Here is a 19,100-nt window from a genome sequence, read left to right as displayed (position 1 = left end):
CACCCCATTATTGCTGTATTGGATTTTTCTCATTTAAATGTGTGATGGCAGAAGTTTACACCAGAAAGCAAAGGGGATTATTTTTTTCTATAGAATTGTCAAGCAGGGCATAAAGTCTCCTACTATTGTACTGACAAATGTATTTGTTACCCTCAAAATCACCAGTAAAATTATGAAGTATATTTTCTTCTGTAAACAAGAATAGCTTAGTGAAAAGGAAAAGGCCTTTGGATCATTGTAGTATTTCGGTGAAATCTCATGGGATAATACTATTGAAGGGGTTAAATTTGTTATTCAGGGTAGGCGCTGTTTTGTGTCTGTGCATGTACATTATGGTTATGTACATGTGATGACCATGTACCCCTGACCAAACTGGATTATTGGTGGCTGTGAGTGAAAAAACAAGTACCTAATGGAAATATCCTGTTTTGTCACAGTGAAATCTAGGATGAAGGTTGCATCCATTACCTATGATGCCACAAAAAACCCCATGCTGGGACAGCTCCTATGTGCTTCATTTTCTCTAATTGTTTTGCTGATTTCCAGACTGTGAGGAAAGGCTGGGCTGGAGGTGAGCCTAGGGGGTTGGACTGGAACAGGACTGGGAAACTCACAGCTCCTCAGCCAGATTCAGGCTGCAATTTCAGGTCATACAGCCAGCAGCAATGTGGGGGTTGGATTCTTTCTGCAGGGTTTATTCCTCAATAGTTTTGGACTACATGTTGACAGAGAGGCCACCAGAGGTGAAATGAAGGCTTTTCCAGCCCCCTACAAGAAAACACTGCTCCCATCCAAGCCTGAGATGGGGAAGAAATCTTACCAAAGTCCTTACATGAAAGATCAGCCTGGAGGGGGACAGTAGGAAAAGAGCAGCTGCTCATCCAGCCTGGTGGTGCAGCTCCAGAGTGCTCAGCCTCTCTGAGGTGAATGGATTTCAGTTCTGCAATGCAGCCATGTGTCCCCTCTGCAGAAACCTGCCTGCCTGACTACACAGGCAAAGAGGATTTTACTCCAAACCTCAGAGGAAGGATAAAAGCTCATGAAAAAAATAGTTGAAAGAAAAAGAACAAACTTTTGTGGACTGAACGCTTTGTGCCTGGATGATCCATACAGATATGTCCATTCAGCAGATTGGTAGAAGAGTAGCACTTTGCATCACTTCAGATTTGCCCTAAGCACAAACATGATTCCAAGGACTTGAATTTGTTGCTATCTGATTTTAACATTAAACCAAAACATCACGGATGGGAGTTGTACCCTTGAACTTTATAGGCAGCAGTGATAAACCTTGCTTTCAGAAGGTGGTTCTTGTATTCACAGGGGTTAATTACCTTCTGGAGATGTCTGTTTGGGATTTTTTGTGATGGAGAATGTAAAACTGTCTCTTTGTGCTCAAAGGCAGGAGGATTGATGCCAAGCCTGGTAAATCAGACAAGGGGCAGCAGAGCTATGTACCTACCTAGGATGCTGCAAGTGCACTTGCCAGATATTGCTCAGTGCAAGGAGAAGGTACTCTTGGAGTGAGTAATTCTTTGAGGTCCTGCATAACTCCCAGAGCTACTTATCTGTCTCAGTGACCCATAGATTAATCTGGGATAAGCAGGTGCTTAACACCTGAAGCAGGGCAATTCCCATCCCTTCACCTGGCAGTTGCCCAGTCTCTGCAGCATGCAGGTCTCAGGGAGGATTTTCTGCCTTGCAAATGAAAGTTTGTGAGGGTAGGAAAAAAAGGAGATTAATTACAATTCTACCCCAATGTGTCCTAACTCATGGTTACTAAAGTCTGCCAGTCCCTGTCCCGCCATCTGCACTCTGTAGTTGATATTGATGCTTTTTTAACAATTTGCTGGCAGCTGTGAGGAACTAAAAACTTCATGAATAAAGCCAATTTATGGTTTTATTTTTGTTATTGCACAGGGAACAATAAGGCAATGCCAAAGGCTTGGGCAGTGTTTGTGTCAGCTGCACTTACCTCCTCAATTAGGCCAGGGCATTTTTATCTCAAGCACTTGGATATCCAGTCCATTAAAACTCAGGGTGGACAAGGACACATCATTTGCCTTAGCGCTGCAGTGAAGGCTCTGGCTTTGGTGATGAATGTTTCATGATCTGATCTCTGGAGAATGGGATACTGACCACATAGCAAGTGGCTGAAAAGAAAATTGTCCAGCTTTTCCTCATTTGCCCTGAGCCATGTGTTGCAGAGCCCTGACAAGTGCAGCTGTGAGTTACAGGACTTCTCTGTTTAAAAAAAGTGGCTTCTCTGACAAGGCTGTTCTTTCTACCAGCAGTGGGTATGGTGCAGTCAAATTCCTCTCAAGAATCATAGTGCAAGTGCTTGTGAAGAAGTGCTAATAGGAACTCCTGCTTGTACAGATTGCTGAGCATTTGAAGAGGTGGTACAAGAGCTTGTGCTTCAGACTATCCCCAAATGCCAGCAAAGATGGGGATCCTTCAAGCTCCCAGGGTGCTCTCAGTGTAGGGGCAGAGAGAGCTGGCTGTAAGTTCATCCCAGTTTCTTCACACAGGAACACTGATGTGAACACTGATGTAAAGGTGGAGTTTCTTGCCAGGAAGGGTGGAAACAAAACCAGTGTGGGCCCCACAGTCCAGATGAGGTATTTTCTGTCAGCAAAATCAGGAAGCAATTCTATCCACATAGCTCAGAGCAGTTGCAAGGGAAACCCAAGCTGGCTCTGAACACCCAGAAGTGGCATTACAGTGTTAGTGGTGGCACTGCCAAGGCTCTCAGTCTATTTTTAAGCAGAGGCAATGAGCCCATAGAGAGAGACCTCTGACAGGCCAGGAGCAAGTCTTTTAGCACCTAGCAGGGGCTCTCCTCCCTGGTACTTTATTGTGCCACGTAAGCAGAACTCAAATTCTAGCTTTTCTCCCATCTCTGTGTGGTTTTGCCTCAGAGTGACTTTGCCTTCTTCCTCTCCAACTGCATGAGTAGCGTGAAGTGCTCAAAAACCTCCTGAGAGATGACTGTGAGAGGAATTGCTGTGGAGCTCAGGGTGCAGTATGGGGTGAATGTGTCATCAACTCCATCTTACGGAGGGAAATTTGGAGGTTCAGTGGGAGCAGATATTTATTAAGGTCAGGCTGAGGCCCAGTGTCCTCATTTCTTGGGCTGTCCTACCTTCTGCTAAGCAGCTGGTGGCGAGGCAAGCTGTGGGGGACCCAGCAGATGGTATTGAGGAATGGTGTGTAAGGGAGTGTGGGAAGGAAGTGCAGTGGAGAATGTGCCCAGATACCACTGTGATACTCTCCCAAGCACTCGTATCCAACACGTAGCAAAACGACTCCACGCGTTTCTCCTCTGCCTTAGATCCTCTGCTCTTCAGGACACCCTCAGTTCCCTTCTCCAGTCTATTCTTTTGCAGCTTACAGTGGAATGATTTAATTGATTTTAATTAGCCCTAATGCAGGGCACGTCTGTTGCTTGCCTGAGACATCATAATCAAAGAAAGGTCCACACTGAGGAATATCAGAGCTGCTCCTGTCCTCACGGAAACAGGAGAAATAACAACCAAACCTCAGGGGAGAATTCAGCATCTACCACACCACTGAGCACAGCTGTACCAGGTCTCTCTTGTCACTGCCTGCATGATTAGTGACATATCATTTGTTTGCTGCAAAAGGCGCATAAGTTGAGGGAACAAAGCTGGTAATTAGAGCAACACAGCTCAGATGTGACACGTTCTGCCTGAGCTTCCAAACCAAACACTTGGCTCTGCTTCTTTGGATGGCATTTCTCTTACACCCACCCCAGAACAGCAACCAAGCTGATTTCAGGCCAAGGGAGGAGGTTATAAGGGGCTACCAAAGGGACATCCTTCTGCTTCACACTGCTACTCAGTGCTTTATATCTACACCCAGACAATAAGCTTGCAGGTATTTTGTGAAATGAAAATGTGCAGCTATTTCAACTGTATAAACTTAGCACCTAGTGTGTACCAAGATTTAAAAGCTCCTCATGAAGGCATTCCTAACCCAAGAATAGAGTGTATGCACAGTGTTTTGAAATGACTGTAAGCCCTGCAGCATGCTCTGAGAAATATCAGCCTGGGCTCGCTGGAGCCAGTGGAGAAATGAACTGTAAAGCTCAAGAGAACTAGTGCAAAATTTCTGGCATCAGCCTTCTCCACTTCAAACCAGATGTACTTTATTCTGATTTTCTCAGCCAGCACCAAAGTGCCCTGCTCTCAGAGTAAGAGCCTCTGCTCCATCTATGCAGATATTTATCAGTAATAGTCAAGATCTGAACTTTTCCCAGAAGTCATATGGGCACCAGAACTGTGGTCTCTAAGCAGCAGCTACTGCTTTTCACTGGCTTTAAGCATTAATTGCATCTTCCTTGCTGGTCTATCTGGCATCTCTGTGCATTAGACAACTATTTGGAAAAGATATTTTAGCTTCTGTGGCATATCCGTGAAAAAATGTTCTGTCTGTTGCCGCTTTTAAGCGAGTCTCCTGCGCATGGATCAGAGAATGTTTAAATTTAGGTGAAAACAAAAATATCAGCTGTATTTAAAGACATGGATGAGAAAATCAGAAAGTACCAGGCAGTACGTGTTCCTTAAGCAATCAGCTGCCTCTGATCCTCCTGAAACTCTTAAAGAACGTGGTGGATGTGGCTCTTTAATGTATAATTGCCATTTAATGTCACTGAAAGTGTTTCACCAGGAGACCTGAAAGACAATGTGAGAGCCAGCATGGACTCACAGAAGTTCCCTCATAGCCCCCTGAAGTGTTGCCATAGCAAGGTCTGCACTGATCTCTGCTGATTCACGGGAGCTGCGTGGTGCTGGCTGTGCTGGGGCAGGGCAGGCTGAAATAGGGACATTTCTGCATGACTCTGAGAAGCCATTTGTGTTGCAGAAATACAACGATGTGCAGATGGAAGTACAAACAAAGCAACCAAAAACTCTCATACCTGGCTCTGTTGCAAGCTGGGAGTATCTGCAGCATTTGCTGGGGGAAAGACAGGAAAATAAAGTCAGATTCAGAGAATGAATAATGACTAGGGGTAGGGAATACAGATTCTTGGCAAAACTAAGGGTAATTTAAACGGAGTTTGGACTAAAATCTTAGTTAGCAAAGTTAGCTCTAATTGTAGCTGTGTCTGCATTTGTTTTGTAGCTGACAGCACAGAGGTGTGCTGGAATCTAAATCCCCAGGATTTGTGTTCTATTGCTTTGTAGCAGTGTGGTGAATGCAAGGTCTCACCTTAGCCAGAGACTGGACATTTGCAGAAATGTAGCTGAAAGATTACTTGGGTCTATTTTAGTACATCTAGACATGCTTTGCTTTAGGCTGATATCTCTACTTCTGTTTCTCTGTCTGGTATCCAGAAGAAAAATAAATGAAATCAGAAAAAATGTCTAAAAAATCTTCTGATAACAGCATAACTAAATGAGATTCCCAGAAACATGCCTTGACCTTCAGCCATTCTCAGTGATTGGAAACATTGGTTTCCAACACTTCTTGTTCTCACTGAGTGAAAGAGAACATTCAGTCTAAAAGTTCTCTGTCTTTGCTGAACTTTTCAGCTGAGTCATCAGTACAGAGCTGTTCTCAGCCAAAGTGCTGCCTTTTGCCACCTCAGAAATGACAAGCAGCTGAAGGAGAGCGCTTCATTTGCTGACTGTGAGCCAGTTCTTTCAGAGGCAAGGGCGGTAGCCTGGGAAATGGAAGAAGAATCCATTTTATTTCCTTGTGCATCTTTAAGCACAGGAGTTGGCACTGCTGTAGTTATCATCATTTTCTCCACTGGCCACAATGTGCTTTATCAAAACCTGTTGCACTCTCTGTGGTGCTTCATCATTTCATATTTTACTGTTCTGCTCTGGGGTTTGGCTGATCTGGAGTAAAAGAGCAACCTCCGGAGTTACAGCCCTGCTTGCTCCCTCCTAAATCCAATCATAAAGGATTTTCTGAACTCTGAATGACTGGTGATTGACCGATTGTACAGCTTTTCACCAGCTTTAGTCTTGTGAAAAGCTGGTGCAAAGAGCTGGGGACCTTTTCTATGCCCTGAATGAGGGATCACATCAGATCCACAGGCAGAGCTGTAGCTCCATAAACTGAGAAAAGACGTCAATCGTGTGGCATTGATCTGCAGCTCTGATGCAAAGGAACTGAGCAAAATATGATTTTATCCTCCGAGAAGATACACAGCCCTTCTGACTGTGCTGGAGTTGGCCCCAGGAGATCAGTGAGGTTAGCCAGAAAATGTCTAGGTAGCTAATTGGTTCTAATTTTTTCCAAGTAGCAAAGAATCTAGAAAGTAACTGCAATGATTACTTTTCAATGTATTCTTTTTTTTTTTTTTTTTTTTTAATGAATTAGCTGGGTTATTAGTTATACCATCCATCTCAGGCTGGCATCTTGATCTCAGCCATTTCAATTTTCCTTACAGACTGGAGATACCAAGGATTTACACAAAGATTTTTTTTTAAATGCCCGAGGAGCTGGCAGTGTTTGCTGCTGGTTGTAAGACTCCTTTCTGAGCCTAGTGGGCCTCCATCAAACATGATTCATTTGACTAGTGACAAATAGGATCTGAACTCAGCAAAATTTAATCAAAATGGTATAATGTCTGCAATTTCAGTTCAGGCTCTTGCATGGATTTAGGGTGAGCTTTTGCTTTCATAAGCTCTCAAGTGTCACTTTCCTTCTTTTTTTTCTTTCTGAAATTCCTTCTGGGCCTGCATTATTGCTGCAATTTGTTTCACCTTTCACATAGAGTTTTTTAATCTATAAGAGCCCACTGTGAGTGACTGTAGCTGAGATGCTTTGTAAAGCAACTGTTGAAAAAGAATAGGTATTTAATTACCTTTCCCTTTCCATCTACTTTCTTCTGTAAATAATGAAAATAATCCCCAAATCATAATAACTTTGAGATGATGTTTTCTTTCTAATTTCAAATCTAGAAAAAAAAAATAGTTGGTTTTTTTCAGGCAGTGATTTCTTTGACATTTCCTTTCCTGTGACTCCCATCTCCCTTCCTGCTTTTTTTACCTTGTTCTAAAGATGGAGGAGGAAGTTGTCAGCGTGGCTCACACCTGAGGTTTTGTGTGGCTGCCTTTCAACAAACCCTTAACGTTTACTTCTGAAAATTCTCCGTTTCCCATCCCTGAAGAGAATGGGGGCAGACACCTCAAGTTCTAGAGCTGGTTGTTGAGAGGAAGAAGCTGGACCAGGGATCCTGTGAGCCAATGACAGAGCTGTGCTGGGGATTGTGTTACCCAGAGCTGATCCCATGGGCTCCCCTTCCTGCTTGGAAGCCTGTGGATGTCTTGTCTTCCTGGTTTGGTTTGGTTTGAGCTTGGGCTGGAGATCTTCTCAGAGGGCTCTTTGTTTCCTGGCAAAGAGAAACAAACTGTTTTCTTGGGGTTAAAAAAGAAAAGGAAAACAGAAAAGCACACACCTCTGCCAGGGCTCTGAGCTCCCATGTCCACACTGTGCCACTCAGGAACAGACATGCCAGTAGCAAATTCTTTGCTGATGTTGTGCTTTTCCCACTCCATTTCTCTTCTTCAGTCCTCTAATTTTCTACCCTTTTGTTGAGAACATTGGACAGGCTTCTATAGCCCATTTTAAAAATGAGATTTTAGGTTATATAGCCCTCCAATGAGACAATCCATTATGTGTTTGAAAGCAAAGTGGCAGCTTGTGTCCATCAGCCTCGTGTAAAGCTACTCAGCACCGTTAAACGGCTGCTGTGTGAAGAACTGGTGACCATTAGTTGTGCTTTAAGTAATCATGTTTCTATAATGCACACATTATTTTGTAGAAAGTCTTAGCCTATTTTAGATGAATGATAGTGTGAATGTATGCTCGTGAACAGTGCAATAATAGATGAGAGGATAAGCTGGGATTTCAGATCAGAGCCCCTGTGACAGCCCAAATCTAGAGCTGCACATTATATTTCCTCTCCAGGAATTTACACCATGGCTGCTATGTGATCATGCAAATAGCTGTAGGCTAAGTTCAGATGGAGAGTATTCAGCATTTAATCTTCCTCTAGAAGCTCTGGGATATGGTAAAGCTCAGATATGGTAAAATTTCACTTCTCAGCTTACAAGGCAAAGTAGGGTTTTACTAACAGATCAGAGAAGTGCAGTAACCACAAAGGAGGAAGGTCCATTTGGATTAGAGACCAAATTTGACTTGATCTTGGGTTTGCTGTTGTTGTGGTCACTGTGGATGGCACCAATTTCATGAGCTCCTTCTGATAATACCTGAGAAATATTTTCCAGCAGCACCCAGCACTAACTGTCACTAAACCAAAGACAGGCCAATTTTGAGATGAGATTCCTTGTGTGGTGCTCAGTGCAGCCATCCCAGTATGTGCTATGCAAAACCGGTGCAGAAGTTGTCATTCATAGATGTTGGCTAGAAAAAGCTGATGCCTTTTTGCCATGTATGGCAGGTAAACACTGCCTGCTTGGTGTCAGGCCCTGCTATGAGCGTTTGCTGCTTTTGTTCATGTAACTATTTGGTCCAAAATTCTTCTCTGAGCACGAAGGAGGTGCAGTGGGGAAGAGCCTGTGAATCCCTCTGTACATGCTGACCTGCTGCTGGAATCAGATGGTTGTTGCAATTCCCACCCATTTCTCCTAAAATTTTACTGCCAGCAGGTTGTGATGATGCAGTTTTGTGTGGGGGAAAGCCCTTTTATAAACGTGAGGCAAATCAGAACCAGCCACTGCTGGAAGATCAAAGATCTGGGTGAGGATGTGCCCATCTGATTGCCTGCCCCCACTGTAGTGGGAGGAGGACTGTTCTCAGCCAGACTGGCAAAGGGCTCCTCAGAGGTGGACAGAAGGTCCAGCCTAGCTGTCATATATACCGCCATATAAAGCCAATCCAAGGTAAACACCAGGAAAAGCAATAAACCCAAAAACACTCCCAGAAAAGCAGGACCGTGGAAGGGGCTAATCCATTAAAAGTAAAGGGTTTTGGTTTACTTGTTGAAAAAGTCTGAGAAATGTGTCAAAGGCCTGTCCAAATAAATCCCTGATAAAGAAAGCATTGACCTGTTCAAGAAGAAAGTCTGATAAATGAATACATTTCAAATGCATGGATTCAAAAGCTATTGCCCAGTAGCAGAGCACCTTCTCTCCTCCCCATGTTTTCAGGGTTATCTGTTATAGAAATAGATACGTGTGCGGTGAAAATCAGTATTTGACAGGTTTCTGCTGTATAGCAGGCAGCTTTACATTCTGGAAGCATTAAAAGACAAATCTTAAACTCTGTGGGTATCTGACTTCATTTTAACTTCTTGAAGTCCAAAGAAGTTGTATGTCAGCCTTTCTCTTCTCTCCAGGTCTGAAATTAGTTTTGGGGAAATGTCAGGCTAGGTTGGTGTGAGAAATCCTTGGTAAATCCACGTTATGTATCAACCCATTTTCTAATTAAGCCTGTGACTGTAAGAACAACTTCCTTTGGAGTTTGTTTTGGAACCTGGAATGTTACTGAGATTACAGTAACACGTCTGTTGGTGGCAAAACATGTCTTCATCCTTTGTTTCTGTATAGGCAATATATAGAAGCAAATTCCCTTGATAGGCTTCTTGGATGCCCATGCTCCAAGGCCTGTGATTTTATAAAGCAGTTGTATCCCTCTTCTGGCATAAGAGGTTCTCATCTACTGCTCTGAGACATTTACTTGCATCTTATGTCAAGTTTAAGGCCTTGTCTCCACATTCAGCTTCTCTTACTTATCATGAGATTATTTTGATTCACACTTTGTGTTATCTTTACTTAAATCTCATACTTTCCATGCAATGTCCTTGATCTGTCTATTTTTACTCCCATGTCAGGGAAATTTCTACTCTTTGGCTTCCCCTGTGTGACAGGTCTCAGCCTCACTATGACAGTTCTGACCTTGGCTCTACCAACAGGGCACAGTTGGCTTTTTGCTGCTTCTTTTCAGCAGAACCAGCCCCATTTTCCCTCTTAACTCTCTTGTAGACAAATATTATTGTGGAAGAGGTTTGTCTGTCTGCTCATTCAGCTCTCTCCCTCTCTGGCTATAGATGAGGCCAAAGGGAATTGAAGGGACCTGAGAGCCTGAGTAGCAACAGGAGGGTGGGATTGTTAATGATTTCTATCCAGGACCTGACAAGAGAATCTGCAGTCAGCAGCCTTCCCACTGCAGTGGGCTTTGTTGGAAATTTTTAGTGAGTCATAGCATAGGAGAAAGGATCTGCAGTTCCTAATCAACCTCTAAACACCACCAGTGGTAAACAACAAACCAGCAAAATCCTGCAACACAGTGCAAAGGATTCATGCTTGTAATAACAAGTTTTCTATGGTTTAAATGACAGCATTCTGAATAAACAGTTCTGGAGTTGCTGTATTCAGGTATTAACACCTGAAAAGTAATAATTGATTATTCAAAAATAGTTGTGAAATAGCAGCTGTATAACAATTTTTCATAAATTACATTGGTTTTTATTTGCTCATAAGTCCTCATTTAATATGCTTTTTAAATCAAGTACTATTTAATCAACAATAGGTGCCTTATGAAGTCCAAGGGAGTCCTCCTGAAGCATTATTGCAGAGCACTAGTACATGCAGTGTTGCTGTCTCTAACGTAGGCATTCAAGCCTTCCTACTTTCCAGTAGCAAGCCATACAAAATTATGCTCTTAAAAAATAAAGAACATTTAGTTGATGGCTTAAGAAAATAATCAAATTCCTTTCCTTCTGACAAACAAGCAGTAAACTGATAGCATCTTTGAGGTGTCATTGATTTACATCACCTGGGTCATAGAAAAAGCTGCTTTCTCCTTGAAGAACCCCTGTAAAATCACTTAGACTCGATCAATGCAGTTCTTTGGCTGGTTGGTGCCCTGATGTGCAGCCTACAAAGCAGACCTGGCTGCCAGACAGAGAGCAGGAGCTGCAATGCCCAGCGCCAGGCTGGGTGCTGTGAACGCCGTGGGCAGTGCACGCTGCTGCCTGGTGCACCAGAAATGGTGCAGAGTGCCCAGGCTCCTCCTCAGTGCTAAAACACAAAAGATGAGGCTGCTTTACTCCTCAAAAGACTTGTCAGTACCACACAAGTTCTTGCAAAATTTCCAGCTTCAGCAAAGTGCACTCTAATCCTCTACAATTTCCTGAATGAAAGTGGGATAATTTGAAGATCAACATGAGATTTCAAAGCAAACATCTGGTTTGAAAGCTTTTCTCTTCCTTTCTTTTTCCTTTCTGTTTCAGCTAGGTCTTTCAGACCTCAGTTTGAAGATAATGCCAGATGTAGTCCTTTCTTGTGACAATGACTCCATTCTTAAGTCACAAATAATTTTTTTCATGTAACAGTAGGTAACTTATAGAAAAAATACATAAAAAGGCTTTGGGTGTTTTTAGGTTTTTCCTTCATAACTTATGAGAAAAAAATATATTAAATGGTATTATAAACTGCATTTCCGAGTATTCATATGTCTCCTGGAAGAGTTGTGGGTTTTTTAAATCTCTTTAGCATTATACTCTTAAAATTGGCATAGTCATAGAAGCCCACCTTCCATTACTCCATATTTTCCATTTGCAAAATTGGAATTTTCTCATTTTTTGGGGTCTTTTGCTTGTAAGGCATGTGGATTGAGAGTGCTCCACTTGTTTTGGTCCTCTGGATTTACACTGCTGCCATAAATGGGCTTGGACTCAGCAGAAATATTGATAGTCCTGAAACATTTCTTGTGTTCATTATTGCTGCAGATGGGGCTGCATGAGAGGGGATGAAAAGAGTCTGTATAATACTGTGAGTGGAATCAAAAATAAATTAGGAAAAAAAGACAATTTTAATTTCAAGTCCTGGAAGTGTTCACTGGGCCAAAGCAGGTGCAAAGTTGTTCTCAACCCACAAGATTTTAGATGGTACCACATCCCCTCCCCTCTGAAGGAATGAAGCATCCCATAAGGGGCAAGAGATGCACTGCAGAACATGTCAGGAACCTTCCTCCCAGAAACCTCTGGATCATCTACTTCCAGCATTGCTCATCCATAGCATGAAGAGGGGAAAAAGCCAAGATGCTGAGATGGGAATTGATGTTTCAGGGTGATATTTGTACCAGCTGCAAGATTTTCTAGCAATCTAATGGGTAACATGTTGCCATAAATGATTGCTAGCTAATGCAGCATTATACCAAATGGACCCATTATGCTGCAAGGAGTGCAAAAATAAAATTCTGGATGATGGGACATATTCTTAGGCAAAGAGGGAATTTCAGGGAAGAAAAAGCCTTTGTTGGCTGTCTTTGTTTGTTTAACAGGACATTATAAAAAATTATGATCCCAGGCTAAGTTATGTCATCACACACCCTAAAAATATACAATTAACAAATTTATTAGTCAAAGTCAACATTATATCCAAGAGTTATAGCTTGGCTTCTGAGCCTCACAGTGGATTTCCCAAAGGCAAACATAGCAGTAAGAGGGACAGAATCAGATGCCAGGCCAAGAAGTTTTTATTCCACGTGGACCAAGTTTGTGAGTTTTGACCCACTGCCCCGATTAATGTGATGGCTGATGGCAGACAAGGAACCCTGGCAGAGGAATCTGCCTCCTACAGAAACACCTGATGAGGCTGCCTTTGTGTAAAGAACACCTGCAGGAAAGGGCAGGGCCAAGTGCAGCTCAGCAGGAAGGGCCAGGCTCTGCAATGTCTCTGTTCCTGTGTCTCACTGGGCACTGGACAGGGCAGGAAACAACCACTAAATCCAGCACAGAGCTGAGGCAGCAACAACCTGGAACTCCAGCACAGTCTCTGCTCACAGTTCCCTTAAAAAATCCATAGATTTCAAAATCAACCTTTTTAATCTTTAATAGCAACAGACTCATGAGAGATTATAATTGTTGATTCCAGTGGCAGACAGAGAGCCTGGAGCCCTGAGCCAAGTTTTTAAAACATGACCGACCAAAAGCATTAGGAAAGCAGTGTGTCAAAGTCTTTTTCAGTCATTTGTGCCCTGGCTTGCTGAAAACAAGCTTCTCTGTGCCAGTATTCCCATGTCCCTTGCAGTTGGGCTGAGGTGGAAGAGCCTGACATTTATTTCTTGTCTTCACTGCCAGAGTTGGCTCCTGAAGCTCATGTGGCTGAATATTGATATCTTTAGGCCTGGTGTAAGCACAGACATACAGCAAATCAGTTTGCATCACCAGTAATCTCTTGGTAAATACTGGGTGCCTTTCCAAAGATCAATTCTAGTGCCAGGTGGTGTGGTGTAGTGCAGGAGCTGCTGGGTGAAAATGTGTTCCTTGCTGATGCCTGGGATGTGGTTTGCTCTGCAGGCCACAGCACCCAAGGCTCTGAGGTGCTGTGGAAGGCACTTCAGGCAGAAAAACTGCCCCCAGGACCTCCCACCTGACTCAGAAGGAGAAAGGCCGTGTCCTGGAGGCAGCCCGAGATGGAGTCATGGCTTAGGGGTGTTTCCTTTAGAAATAATAAACCAGATCCTCCAGTTCTTTAGGTTCTGCTGCTTGTCCCCAGTATCAGCCCTTTGTCCCATGACACCTGAGCCTCTTCTGAGCCCATCAAAGGCGAGGAGACACAATGCAGGAATGAGCAGACACTGCCATTTCTAAGTGAGGTTCTCTGTGCTCACTGTGTCTCTGAGCAGGGGGCATGAATCTCTCACACTCATCAGGTGGCACACGAGCTGAAGGACGCCCTGGGAGAGCACAGCCAGTCAGGGGCACACTGCTCCTGAGTGGGCAGAGTGCTGTGGCTTAGGGCTGGCAACTCTTTTCTTTTTTTTTTTTTTTTTTTAAGCAATTCTGCTTTCCATTTCATGTGCGAACTATACCTGCCAGGAAGGAAACAAAGTAGCCTGTTGAGAGGAGCAGAAAATGAAGGGCTATTTTAAAATGTGATTACGATAAATTTTTCTTAAGCCTTGAGTCACAGGTAACTACAGAGGTGGAGTTTCCCCTAAGCCTGAAAATAGGCTAAGACTGTTAATAGTAAAATAATTTTTTATGTTTTTCTTCACACTTCATCCTGCACAAAGTGGATATCTTGAGGTTATTTTATTGGGGAAGTGCCCCCTGACTCAAACTAGCACTTGGTGGTAGCAGTTGTCCCTTCTGTGGCCTATGTTTGTCCCAGCAGGGCAGGAGTGTGCTTGAGGCTGCTCCATATCCAAGCTGCTCTGCATTCCTCACCACCTTTGAATGCTGCAGGGCCAGAAGGAGGAGAATTTTTTGTTACCCTCCTGTTCATCTTGGATGCAGAAAAGAGCCAGGGCTGCTGCCTGCAGCCAGAGCCCTGCCTTTAGAAATACTCGAGGAGTTGAGTCTGCCTGTAATTTTCTTTATGCAGGGAAAGACATATTTGCATTTCCTGAGACTGTGCATCATACTTCAGCTATGGCAGTCTGGACCACAGCTTTGATTTGCTCTTTGTTTTTTCTGGGCAGTGGAAAGGAATTGATTCCCTGATTTAGCCACCTGAGTGGTCTGCAAAAGGTGGTACAGAAGCCTCTCTTCCTGCCTGGATACAAACTGGGGAGATGGAGGAGGAACCATAAGCTAAGGCAGTGCTTGAGCTCAGGAATTTCCTATTCAGGAGCCAAACCTCAGGTTTGCTGCTCTGCTCCTGTGTTCAGTGTTCACCCACACTCAGCAGCTTCTCTCTGGGGTTCACCAAGGCAAGAACCAGCAGTTCAAAGGTCCAGCACAAATCCCACTCCGCACTGACCTGCACAGCTTCAGCAAGTGTGTAGGAAGCCTGAAGAGGCCAAAGGTTCCTGTCAGACCTGAGCTGCAGCTTGAAGGTTTCACAATTCCTACAGATTCTGTCACATCTCAACGAGAATCTAACATCCTAAAGATCCAGTCACAGCAGGGCTGGCTAGAACAATAAGCCCTAAAGGATATCCAGTAACAGGCATAGCTTGAGACATTGGATTTTTGATCATTTCTCTTGATGTTTGCCAGCTGCAGCAGTGCACATCTTGCTGCTCACTCATGGGTGGGAGTGGTCTTGCCTGCCTGGCTTCTCCCTCTGCCTGGGAGTGCACTGGAAAGCTGCTGGAGAAGGAGGACAGAGCTGTATTTCAAGCAATAAATTTCTGTAATGGGGGAAATCAGGTTCAACTCACTGTTTGAAGCTTCTGTGTCACCAAGAAACTCAGGTCCTTTATTTATTATTTGTATTACAGTAGCACCTAGAGGCCCCAAGTTGCTAGGGTTTGTGAAGCACTTTGTAGGAGATGGCTACTACTCCTATCTCACTGTAAAATGATGAAGAGTGGGAAAGGAAAGAAGAAAAGTGACCTGACTGAGGTGCTATGGAGCAGCATAAGAAAAAGTAAAGTTCCAGCTCTCTTAGCAGATGTTTGTGCTGTCAAGCACTGAGGTTGGAGCACTTCAAGAAGGTGCAGTGCCTTCAGCTCAGCTAAAAACAATGACTGGCTGCTCACTTCTAGCCCTTCTTCAGCAGTGGTGTGTGTGAATCCATCTTATTCCACATTGCAACAGATTAAGTCTATGACCATGATCTGGCTGAGGGCTGGTGGCACCTTCAGATGTGTTTGCTTGACTGGCTGTGATCAGTTGTCCTCTCATGCCTGAGCCCAACTCAGTGGCTGCACTGCAAATTTTATTTGGAATTTTAGTTTGGAAATGAGCTTGTTGATTTCTGCCTAAACTATGGAATAGCCATCTCTTCACTCCAGTTTTAGCATGCTGGAACTCTCTCATGATAGTTTCTCTCTTTGGTCAGAAAAGATGAATTTATTGAACAAAATGTAGAAGAACCACTTCAGATGCAGCACCCCTGTGTGAAGAGTGTAGGCATGCATATCCCTGCAGCATGCACCAAAACAACTTGCAACTTCTCCCATCAGGTGCAAAGCTGGCATGGACCCTGTTGGGAGGTAGAATGGGACTTAAATGTATATTTTGATGCATTTGCTACCATTCCTCTGAAATTCTGCTGGCATTTATAGCAATAATAGCTCTGCTTGTGAAGAAAGAGGTTCTGTTATAAAACAACAGTCTCTGCCTTTCGAAAGAAACTCTTAAAAACTATGCATTTTCTTCTTCTTACCTAAAGTTTCAGTACCTTCATAAGAAACATGAGCTGTAATTTCACTGTTTTCCTTCTTCAAAATATGTTTTAAAAGGAAATCAGACCTTAGCACATTTTGTAGTTTTTCAAAAGAGTAATACAGAACTGGCAGTACTACAATTTGAATCTTGTCTAAAAGCCTGACAAGAACAGGAGTAATAGGTGCAAAGTCTCTATTTATTTAGCTCCAGCCACCACCACTTCTGAATTTATCTTTTGCAGCATCCTTATGCAATGCTGACAAAAACTCTTAATGTTTTGTGACTTGGCAACGTGAGCACCAGGTCCTGCCCACGGTCACGCCATGGTCCTGCACAAAGCTGGAGGCACAGTGCTAGTCTTGGCAAAGCCCAGCAGAAGGATCAGACCTGCAGAGACCTGCAGGACAGATTGGCTGGTCAAACATTTTTTCCCAATCTTTTCACTTTGTGTCAGCCTCCCTCAGGACAAGTTCATTAAAGGCATCTTTAGCGTGATTAGCTCTCTGTTCTCTACCCATTTCACCCTTGTCTGCTCTCCTGATCCTGACTAATGCAGAGCCTGCAATGATGATGACAGGCCCTTGATAACTCTGCCATCTCCTTAAGCGTGATGTGATGCTCCTGCTGTTGTTAAAGACAGAGCAGGAGCACCCGACAAGACCCTCTAACAAAGCTCTTTGAAAGCCCCTCCCAGGCTGACAGGCATTTGAGTGAAGTCCTGTGCCTTTTTTCCCCCTCTTAGAAGTATTTTCCCTGGGGAGTCGCCCAGTGAGAATCCTTTTCACTGTTATGAGAATGGGTAGCAGGAGAGAAAGGATGTTTTTATTCCGGAGTGATTTGTAGACCTTTCAAATGAAGCTGATGCTGGGCATCCCGGAGCTATTGGCTGTGCTATGGCTCTGCTCAGATAACTGAGCTGGAATCTCCTCCCAAGCTGCAGAGCTCTCTTCTGGCACTCTTGCATGTTTCTCCAAACCAGCTGGAGTCCATGCAAGCACATGTGGTGTAAGTGCTCAAAGGTTCAGGTCCTATTTCACAAGGAAGCTGACCCTTCTCTTTCATATTTTCTCTTAAATTGGGGAGTTCTGAGTCCTTTAACCACCTCATTGCAGCCTAGACTAGGGAAATTTGAAAGGATCAACCCCAACGTTAGCCCATTTCTAATTACCCTTGTTGCCATAGCGACTCGGAGGGGTTTATTAGCATCAGCATGGCAAACCGATGGAACTGAACAACTTCTTTTGCAGCTGGGGAATGTAAAAAGTGAATCCCCACATGGAATCATGCTTGCAGGGCTGACATTCAAATCACAGGCATTGTGTGCTCAGGAAAATGACTGTCACTCCTCACACAGAGTGTTTCACTTTAGCAGGAAGCAGGGGGTGCAAAGAAAGGTTGTTTTTTCCACTTTCCTTTTTTTATCTGAGGCTTTAAGATGAACATTAAAATATAAAGGAGCTAAAGAAATTCATATACCTTATTTAAACTAGAAAAAAAGAGTAGAGGAATAACCAACCTTGAAGCAGTCAGTAGTGGATGTGGACTCTGCCTCCTTTATTTTCATATACCAAAGAGCCAGGATATTCCCAGAGACTTTCTTGTGAGGAGCATGGAAATGTGCAGAAAGTGGCTTCCATCCTTTATTGATATTTCCTTTTTACTACAAGGAGTTGAAATGTGTGTATTTTTGATCCTGAATGTTGTCATGGTTACAGGACTACTTGGATGCTGCTTCTTGCACCCTACGAAGGCTGCTGTGCTCTGTGTGTGGTGGGGATGGTGGGGAGCAGCCTGACCACCCAGCTCACCACGGAGTGGGAATTCCTTGGGATGGATTTCAGTCACGGGAGGAGAGATGGGAATCGTGTGATCACACTCCTACTGCTCTTATAAATGCCTACAAGGTAATGCTCACTCCCTAAGTGTATCTAGCCTTTCACATTTCTGCCTAAACCACTCTTTTGCTTTGTGGTTTGATTAAAAACCTTGTTCCTGTGGATTTTGGGATGGGGATTTTTTTTTTCCAGCACAGACTTCATTTTAAACTGTAATCCACAACATTGTACAAAGAAAAGCCTCATGAAGGAGAAAACACTGGTGCTGATCTCCATAATGTCAGCTCTGTTTGTGCATCTCATGGAGAACCTCAAATCTGCCTGCAAGATCATGTGGCAGACGTGCTGTAGAAGCTGTTGACTCTTCACTCAAAAATGGTAAATGAAATATTTTTGTCTGAATCCCTCCCCACCCATCTTTTTTTAAGATCTTCAGCCAGAGGGTTTTTGGATTTCCAAACTGATAGAAAGGAAACATTAGGAATAAAATTATTTTCTGTGAAATGCAGACAGGCAGAAAACACCAATTTTCTGAGAGGATTTTTCATCAAAAGGTTACAATTTGCTGTCAAAGGTATCTTTGTTCTTTTACCAACTACATAAAATGCCATGTCTTAGGTCTTGCAGCACTTTACCCCCACTCACAGTGCAAATGGAGACTCATAAGATACTACACTTTGTTTATTGTACCCTGAAGTGATTTTAAAGGACCCTTGCGAGCAAAAGACAGCACTGTAGGCTGGAGACAAGCAGATTTGTGCCTTTTCACACTAAGCTGGTACATGGCCTTGTGCAAAAGCCTGTCTGAAGTGCTTTCTCTCCTTTTACTGTGGTCTGCCAAGTTGTTTGGATGCAGATGTCCGTACCAAACCCAGGACTCCGTGTGCTCTGCAGACATGTTCCTGTACATGATAACCTGAGGCGGGGAATCATAAACAAACAGGGGGGAAGTATTGTACAAACCAGTAATTTCTGGAAGCTGAAGTCTGAAACAGTGAGGTTAGCCAGTGAATACTCACTGATACCGTATCTCGACTCACCTCCTGAAGTAGGAAAACCGGGGGTGGAAGCAGGGTGCCCTGTTTTGATGGACAGGCTTAGGTATGAATGTAAAATCAGGAGATGGCAGCAGTGCCATAGCTGAGCCTCCCACTCCTAACTCACCTTGCCTAAGGTTACAGGCTTGTCTGAATGCCTTA

General features: G+C 43.6%; 1 long non-coding RNA gene across 1 annotated transcript; it reads right to left on the bottom strand.

Moving 5' to 3' along the window:
* Window positions 1-4,939: 4,939 nt before the first annotated feature.
* On the bottom strand, window positions 4,940-17,678 carry LOC125333557. Its single transcript, XR_007206916.1, has 3 exons — window positions 17,583-17,678; window positions 7,027-7,369; window positions 4,940-4,977 (listed from the first exon to the last, which is right to left on the bottom strand). It is a non-coding gene; the product is annotated as an uncharacterized LOC125333557 (long non-coding RNA).
* Between the last annotated feature and the right edge of the window lie 1,422 nt (window positions 17,679-19,100).

The sequence above is a fragment of the Corvus hawaiiensis genome, chromosome 15 (genome assembly GCF_020740725.1).
Source record: "Corvus hawaiiensis isolate bCorHaw1 chromosome 15, bCorHaw1.pri.cur, whole genome shotgun sequence".
NCBI lineage: Eukaryota > Metazoa > Chordata > Aves > Passeriformes > Corvidae > Corvus > Corvus hawaiiensis.
This window is presented reverse-complemented; position numbering and strand designations above follow the sequence as displayed.